Genomic DNA, 9,739 nt, shown 5'->3' with positions numbered 1-9,739 from the left:
TCACTGCTAGCTTGCCTGTCCTGACATGGGCCCCCTTTTGGGATGGCTGTGGTATATTTGTGGGAGCCCTCACACATCCCAAAGGGATCTCTCTCAGCTCTCCTTCCCTGCTTTCAGCTTTCGGGGTGCTGTGCTGAGCTGTCAGTGAGGAGCCATGGGGAAGAGCTGGCAGAAGGGAGCAGCCTTGCTCTGTAACTGGGCTTCTTTCTCAGAACTGATCTGAAACATCAGAATAAAATGGTTTCTTCTCACCCAAATCTACAATAGATCCCTCTACCTCCTGCCTTTCCTCCAAGGATGAAGGCAGTCTCTGCAGTTTTGTGATCCTACCATCTTTATTGCCACCAGGGAACCCCGTTCTGGAATAATATCGAGTACAAGAGTCTCAGCATACAGACAGCAGCCAGCGCTGAGCCCCTCTGAGATGCCAGTGCCCTTCCTCCTTGCTCCAATGCCCTCTTCATTGTCTTAACAAAAAGCGGGGCCTCTGCAGTTTGGAGAAGGGAAGGCAAGGGAAGGCAGGGAAGAAAATTTGTGTCCTGAATAGCATGGTCACTAGTGGAGTTCTCGTTCTGGTATGGTGACCTATTCTAGCGTGTTCACTTCCTACCATCTCCACTCCATTTAATATAGGACATTACTTATTTTTAAAGTTAAACATTTGATTTCAAACTAATTGTATACTCTCATGCAGGTATAAGAAATTACACAGAGAGATCCTGTATATCCTTTATCCAGTTCCCCCAATGATAAACCCTGCAAAGCTGTAGTACTGTATTACAACTAGTATATTGACATTGATGCAGTCAAGATACAGAACATTTCCAACACACAAGGATCCCTCACGTTACCCACCTTTCCCAACCCCATCCTTAATCCCTAATAACAACTAATCTTTTCCTCCATTTTTGTAATTTTGTCATTTGAAGAACGTTAGTTATATAAATGGAATGTTAGTTACATAAATCTATCGCATGTAACCTTGTCAGATTTGTTACATAGCAATAATTTCATTCAGCATTATCTATTTAAGATTCATTCAAATTGTTGTGTATCAATAGCATGTTCCTCTTTATTGCTAAGTAGCTTTCCATGGTATGAATGTACCACAGTTTGTTTAACCACTAACTTACTCAAAAACATCTGTGTTGTTTCCAGTTTTTTGACTATTAAAAATAAGATTGGTATAAACATTTATGTGCAAGTTTTTGTGTGGACTTAGTTTTATTTCTCTGAAATAAATGCCCCAGTTGCAATTGATAGATAATATGATAGCTGCATGTTTAGTTTTAAAAGAAATTGTGCAGCTGTTTGCCAGCTTTGGCCGTACCGTTTTACATTCCCACCAGCAATATGTAAGTGATCCAGTTTCTCTGCATCCTCACCAGCATTTGGTATTGTAGGTGATTTTTATTTTAGCTGTTCTAATAAGTGTAGCAGTACTCCATTGTGGTTTTCATTTCATTTTCTATAGCAGCTAATGATGTTGAACATTTTTTCATGTGCTTGTTGGGCACCTGCCTATCCTTGTCAGTAAAATGTCTGTTTGTTGTCCATTTTCTAATTGGATTGTTTATTTTACTATTGAGTTGAAAAGTTTCTTTATACATTCTAGATATTAGCCATTGTCAAATAGGTGGTTTGTAAATATTTTCCCCCAACTTGTAGCTTGTCTTTTTATCCTAACAGGACCACTGCATATGACAAACTTCCATGAGGCATCCAGCAACAAACTAGACCCTTTCCTAGGCACTCGCCAGGGTGGTAAAATCTGTACTGTGGAGAATATCCCATATCAACAATCTCCCTTATCCAGCTTGATATTCTTCTGGATCCACTCCCCTCTCCCAGTTTCTGCGAACATGTGTCAATGAGGCCCTATAGCTCCTTTAGCAGATGAGCTCTTCCCTCCCTGTTACACCCAGCACTTCCCAATAGGGTCGTGCTGATCTTTGACCCTGGTTTTTGATATGGTGGCTGTGAGAAGGGCAAATCCTAAGGAGAGCAATCATTGACTGTCTTGTGAAGTGCCTCATTTGAGGTCCCTCCACAGCATTTAAGAAAGGGGGGACTCTCCCTTACATTAAGGGAGTTAGAGCCACTTCTGAAGGGCCAGAGGACTCCGGGAAAGTCAAGAGGGGCAAGAATTTCAAGAGCAACATCATCCTAAGTCTCAGATCCCACTGTTTCCCTGCCAGGACCTTGGCTTTGACTTGGAAGAATTGTACAGGTTCAGAACTAAGTCTTCAAAATTTTGTCACTCTTCTGATTAAGTCTTGTTCCTGGTCTTCAGCTCTGTTTGCCCCTTGGCCGCAAGAGATGAATGTCTGTCAGTGCAGCTAAGGAGGCTCTTGGACACCCACATTTTGTTTTAAATTGTGGGTTAGTCTTCCTGAGCCCACTATTTTCTCTCTTCATTGCATCAGTGGCACTTATCAAGAGTCATTCTATTCTATAGTCTTCAGTTACTGTTTCCTTGGAAGTTCTCAAATGCTGGAGACATTTTACCAGTGACTGCACTCCCTCCCATGTATATCCTGGCACAGCTCACCACAGGAGAAAATATTGCAGTCCTTTTGCTATAGCATACTAGTGTGATCAGAAATCTTTCTCTCACCAGTGACGGGGCCCTGGTGGCCACCTGGCCAGTGAATGTTCACTTCCAGAATTCAATTCTTAGAGTCTGCTTCCCAGGTCTGCTTCTGATACCAACTTAAGTAAGGTTTCCCCAAACTGGGCCCCGAGGCAGGCGTTCTTGTAAGAGTGGTGTGTCGAGGAGCGCTCACAGAAGGGCCATGAGGGATACAGGATAGGAAGGAAGCAGAGCAAGGAAGTGGTCTTGGCTGGAAATGGGTCTCAGTCTATCTGATCCCCCAAGGGGCTCAGGAGTGGGAATTACATGCCTTAGACTTGATTCCATTTTAAGACAAAGGAGTTGGCCTTTTGTCCTCCTTAAGCAGTCACTAATTAAGCTGGGTATCCTCTGGGAGTAAGGAGTAAGGACCTTTTAGAAAAGGCAGCACCCATTCAGCTGAGGCAATTCTCAGATGACGCATGCCGCTGTCAGGGAAGCAGCAGCACCCGAAGAATAGGTAGTTGGACTGGTGAAGGTGATCTGGGTGGGCCCCAGTAGCATCTCTGTAGATTTCCCAATGCCAACCCCAAGCTGCTCTAACCTTCATCAGCTTTCCCCAACTCATAGCTCTTCTACACTTAGAGTCCATTCCACACACAGTGTTTAACCTGCTGCATTTTGCTATGGATATCAACAATTGTACATATGATAATCATGACTATCCAACTCTATTTCTTGACATTTGAAGGATAAGAATTGGGTAACATGTTTGATTTAAGTCACAATGTTAAACCTTTGGTTGAGACATAAACACTAGGTGATTAATGGAAAAGAAAAAGCATCTATGATATGTAACTGTTAATACTATACTTCTTCTGGGCTTATCATAAATATTTTACTGATTAGAGAACAGCAGAAATTGGGTGAAACTGAAATAAGTTAAATATGAACAATCAATAGAAAAATATGAATGAGTAATGGGACATTTATATTGATAAAGATCCATGATTTCATCCAGCAGTTAAAACATTTGAATGAGTGACACAAGAAACTATCTATTATTCTCCATTACATAAGATATGAGAGATAAAGAATAAGAGATACTACATTAAAAAATCTAAAGACATTGTACATTTCACATTGTGTGTATTTGCTTAATATACCAGCCATAGAATGGATATTATTTCCTTGCGGTAAACAAAAGATAGGAAAGTAATCACAAGTTATAATTATACTTTTAAAAATCAAACAGAAATGAATGATAATGCAGACATATGGGACAATTTAGGTAGAGAATGCTAATGTTCCAGACAAATTAGAAATTGCCACACCTGTAAAATAGAAGGAATGGGCATTATTCCATATGATAGAAGGAAAAATTCCAAATACAGTCATGTAATTTATATATGTTTCTCACCTGACCTTTTAAACAGTTAAATATTTTAGACATTGAGGCAAATCTTCAATGAGACTCAAATGCATTATTTAGATGAGCAGGTGTTGGCTTCTGCAAAGTCATTTCAAAACCTCTCAGTAGAATCAAAGGAAATATGTTTATATCACAAAGAGCAGTGTTAATCACCACTACCAGAGTTTATTCACACACATAAAGTTGTAATTATTGTCTGAAGACTCAGCTTCCATGAATTCCTGTCTCACTCCTCTACAGAAGAAGTTTAAATAAAAATAGAAAGCGTTATTCTATTTAAGTGTCTCTAAGACACTGGGAAACCAGGCAGCACAAATATTGAACCCATGTAGCAGAACAGCACTACTGGTAAAGAGGTTCATGTCATGTCGGCAAAGAACATGGCCTGGCTGAAGCCAGGAAGGTCCTGGGAGGTCAGAGTACACAAAGAGTTTATCTGAGCAGGCAGTGGCTACACTTCAGTGGGACCATCATGTCCAAAGGTGCCACTCCAAAGTTGAGAGGAGTGGCTGGTGATTCCTCATGAGATATTTCCTAGGGTCTCCATGAAAATGTTGGAGGGAAAACTCTGCAAATATTCCCTCGAGATCCAGAGATTTCACAAATAGGGACCACATCAATTGGGATTTTCTGGCAGAAAACTTTAGATAGCAACTCTGGTGATCCAATAGGAAAGAAAATCACTGGAGTGGTGGAGGGCATGTCACAGATTCAAGGAGAAGGCAGGAGGAGAATAGGGCAAGAACCAGGGTAGCTCTGAATACTCATGGATGGTCCCTGCTTGAACCTGCTGCCTGCATGATTTTGGGTTCCATTTTCAGTATTGTTTTCACTTTGTTCATGATTTAAATTCCATAAAGAGCAACTGATTAGCCTAGCTTCAGTCACATCCTCAGTTTTTGACTAGCTAAATGCCTTGATTGGCAAACTGTCTTTAATAGGACACTAAATAAACTGTATTCTATGGGACAAAAATAATTCTCTCAAAGGGAAATCAGAATGTTGATCTAAAATTAAGTGCCTTTTGGAAGAGGGAAAATTTGTTGGAACCTCTGAATTTAGTTGATTGTTAGTATACTCACAAGTTGGTGTGTATCACCAACGAAACTACTTACAAAGATGAAAAGGTATCAGGTTGTGTGAGACCAAAATAGCCTAAGTTGAGCAAAGTGTGGGGAATGAGGACAGTGGCATGACAAGAAAAAGGAGGCAGATCGGACAGGTTTCAAGTGGAGAGAAAAAGAACAGAATGGCCTTTCAAGTTCCTAATACAAATGTAACATCCTTGAGGGCAAGGACAATATTTTATTTATAATTGTTTCCACAGCTTAGCCCTCCCTAATTATATAATAGTTAGTCTACAAAACTTTACTGAATTATTAGTGAATAAACAAATAAATGAGCAAATGGATGATTGGATGGATAAATTGAAGTTAGATGGACAAGTAATGCTAATTCAGCCAATAGAAATAAATAAAAGGCACCAGCCTAGCCTGTCTCTGCTAGAAAAGATATCCTATAATTAAAGTCAAGCCATTAGGTTAGCTACAAGGCATCTATGACTCACACCTAAATTTCTAAGGTGTCTTGTAGAAATTATAGGGGATCAATTTTCTTCAATTCTCTGCTCTCAAAGAATGTAATTGTTAGTCTCAAACAACTTACGTTAGTGAGAAGTCATGATTTCAATGACATGGTTTTTGGAAATGGCCCAAAATATACCCAAGTCCTTTCATCTTGTAAATTTGTCTACCATTGATGTCTAGCTATTTTGTTTGCTATTCTTCCCCAGAGTGTTTTCTAGAATGATATCTAGAATAACTTCATATAAGCATTTAAAGCAAACCTAAACTTTGACAGTGTGTGGGAAATAATTGATCCAACTCTTTCACAGAACTCTTGGAAAAATTGTCACAACTCACCCAGGATCACTGTTACATTTTAAGGGTCCTATAACATTTCCTATTTTGGGGAAAGAAAAGAGAAAGAGTGCAATCATCTAGTCCTGTGTAATCAAAATCTTTGAGGTGATCTTATATGATTTTGAGTCTTATAGCAAAGTTTTGCTTATAACAACTTTCTAAACACCTATGAGCATTTCTGGCTTGACTTCAGCTTATGATTTTTAATGTAACTTTTTAGACAGACCAATTGGAAGCTTGGTATGTTTTTGGTTTATTGTACAGTTCAGTAATGTGAAGTACCTCCACATTGTTGTGCAAACAATCTCTAGAATTTTTACATCTTGCAAAACTGAAACTCTATGTCTCATTAAACACTCCTCACTTGCGTCTGCTTTCAGTCCCTAGCAGACACCATTGCATTTTCCATTTCAATAAGTTTGACTACTCTTGGTACCTCATCTTCATTAATCTTACAGTATTTGTCTTTTGTGACTCTTTTGACTTTTGACTGACTTTTGGCTTATTTCACATAATCGTCTTAAAATTCATCCATGTTGTAACATGTGTCACAACTTCCTTCTTTTTAAAGGCTATCTTCCATATTTTCAAAATAGCTTATTAAGCAGGGCAAATTAGATGGTTGATTCTTCCTTGGTAGGTAACTGAGTACTCTTTAAAAACAGGAAGCTTCATCATCCAAGGATGGGACAAGTGGTCTAGGAAAGTTGCTGCTTTTAAATATCAGGAAGTTTAGGCGGAGAGAATTGAAGCTCTGGAGGTCAGCAACTGGACCCATTAGTGGAGGGGCCATGCAGGTGGGTGGCCCACAGCAGGGACACCTGCTAACATTTGCATACCTCTTCTCTCTTCTCTTACTTTCCTTTCTTCTGTCTTCCCTTCTACAAATATTTACTGAACAACTATATGCCAAACACTATTGTAGGTCCTGGGGATATCCTAGTGAACAAATAGATTTTTTAAAAATGTCTGCAATATGGAGTTTACATTTTAATATAACATTCCTTCCTTTTTTTCTTTCTAGAATCAAATTTCAGAGACAAAATCAACGTTTCTGGTGTGGCTAACGTAACTCCATGAAAGCATTTAAAGTAAACTTTAACTTTAGTCACAGAGCAATTAAAAGAAAAATGGCTTCTATCTGTCAGCTCAGCGCTGGGCCTGAGGGGTTCTACTAAATTCCCCCAGATTTTCTCTAAGCATTCATCATAACTCATAAGGAAATATGTCTCTAACTCTTAGGGATGTATTCAGAGGCCACATAAAGGAATAGGAAAATGTTTAAAACCATGGAATTTGAAATTAAATTAAAAATTAGATCTATTGCACCCTGCTTGTGGCCCAGGGGAAATAACTAACAGGATGCCCCAGTAGGGTGGCTTTAGACAGCCTGTTGGCTCTGGGCTCTCAAGCTGGGGGCTAAAAAACAGAGTGAAGTGTAGAACCTAAAAAGTTATTTCACGATTTAAATTGGGGTCTCAGCTTGGCTTCTACCATCCACTGAAAATAAAGTGAATCATTCCAGGAGCATTCTACTTTCTTATCTTCTTGGGCTTTATACTGTATCTTACTGCACATGAATTGCATTAAGCCTTCCTACATACAAGCCAACTAAAATCACCTAAGGTCATGACAACATTAAATTGTCATGTTGGCAGCATTGTAATTGCTCAATTGTTCACTGGTATAAAGGATGTATTGGAAATTCTAGTGAGTGAGTTGCTAGTCATGAATATGATTAATCAATTCCATGAGCATTTGAGAGTATAATTACTTATGAACTGCAATATTTATGTTCCCTTTAGGCGTCGTTATATTTTCCTATGTGAGTAATTTTATAACCCATACATCCATAAAGGTCCAAAGATATTCAAATATATTTATATTTAATTTCATTCCACATATCCATATTACATTCTCTCACAAATTCACAAAGATACAAATGAGAATAATGTGAAACTGGTTATCAGAACAAAAAGTATTAAATATAATTCCTCAAAAATGAGGCTTCAGATATTACATGGCAATTTTACAAGCATATGCTGTTAATATATATACATGATTTTACATAAAATATGAAAATATTAACTTTTCATAATAATATAATTGTTACTGCTATTAATTCTAAGATTTGATTATTACTACTATTAATTCACTAACTTTCTAATTATTTTTATAATACTTTAAACTATGTATTAAGTACTAAGCAGTGTGCATTCATAGAGGAAATGACTTCTCCCCCTCATCAAGGGAGAGATACCATACTATATATGTAACCAGAAGAATTATATACAGACTAAATAATACAAGCCTTCGAGGACAGCAGTTCCCAATCTCTTTGGCACCAGGGACTATTTTCATGGAAGACAATTTTTCCACGGACCGGGGAGGAGGGGATGATTCAAGTGCATTTTACTTATTGTGCACTTTATTTCTATTATTATTACATTGTAATATATAATAAAATAATTATACAACTCACCATAGGTTGGGGACCCTTGCTCTAGGGGAGTAAAGTTAAAGACTATTTAAATTTTATGCTTCACATTATTGGTTGTTTCCAGTTTGAGGATATTACAAACAGTGATGCTAAGAACATTCTTGTATGTGTCTGCTGGTAAACATATGCAAGAGTTTATTTTTTATTGCCTTCTCTGACTATGGCTTACAGTACAAAGTTGAATAGAAACAGCAATTATGTCTCTAACATGTTCTTAATTTTAAAAGAGATACTCCCAATATTTTCCCATTGACAATGATGTTTGTTGTATTTTTCAGCATATAACCTTTACTAAGTTACCTATTTTTATTTTGCTAAATTTTTATTAGCATGAATGGGTACTGGAATAGACCAAGTGCTTATGTGCATCGATTATCATATGGTTTTGTGTGCTTTAATCTGCTAATGTGGTAAATTATGTTTTTAGGTTTGCCGATATTAAAATACCCTTGCATTCCCGGGAACCTAACTTCATCAATTTGTTATCTTCTTAAACACAGATGTATTGGTTTCTCTAGTATTTTCTCTAGGACATTCAGAGTAAGATGGCAGAAGGGGAGGTCCTAGGCTTCTCTCCCCAGCACAGGAAGTTCAACTAGCAACCACCACACTATCTTGGTGAAAATCCCAAAACTTGGGAATAAGTCTTAGATACCTACATGGACCAGATAGCTGAATAAAAACAGCATTAGAAGGGTAAGAAGAGTGGTCTCACTTTGACTGCATCATTCCTCTCCCTACTCCCAGTTGGCACAGCACCACACAGAGAGGATTCCCCGGGCTGGCAGTGGGACAAGAGAACTGGAGGTTAACATTGAACTTCCCTATCGTTCTGAGATGCTCAATCCCACTTTGGTTTTATCTCAGAAGGAATTTAGGGAATGACATCATGTTTAGACCTCCTGGGGTCAGATAGAAAGAAAGAAAGGAGGCATTGCTCACAGTGACCAACGCAAGGATCTTAGCAGCTCTGTGTTTCTGCCAGCAGAGGCGCCAACAGCAGAGCTCACCTGCAAAGCTGAGCTGGTTGCTCCCAAGGCATGGCAGGAAGTTCAATCCGGCTTGAGTTCCTAGAGGTCCAGCCCCAGCAAAGCCCACCCTGAGGCCCCGCCCAGGGAGGGAGACACCTGCCACAGCACCTTTCAACAAAGCTCAGGGGCTAGACTTATACCATTTTCATGCTTAATATTTCATGTCTTTGCACCCTCTTTCTGCTTTTCTGGATGGGTTTTGCCAGAGTATTTTTTTTCTATTTCATTAATATTTTCAAATAGCCAAGAGAGATTATACCAAGGCTTGCAGATCTTCTCTAT

The sequence above is a fragment of the Propithecus coquereli genome, unplaced genomic scaffold (genome assembly GCF_000956105.1).
Source record: "Propithecus coquereli isolate 6110/MARCELLA unplaced genomic scaffold, Pcoq_1.0 Scaffold25, whole genome shotgun sequence".
In the NCBI taxonomy this organism is placed as follows: domain Eukaryota; kingdom Metazoa; phylum Chordata; class Mammalia; order Primates; family Indriidae; genus Propithecus; species Propithecus coquereli.
This window is presented reverse-complemented; position numbering follows the sequence as displayed.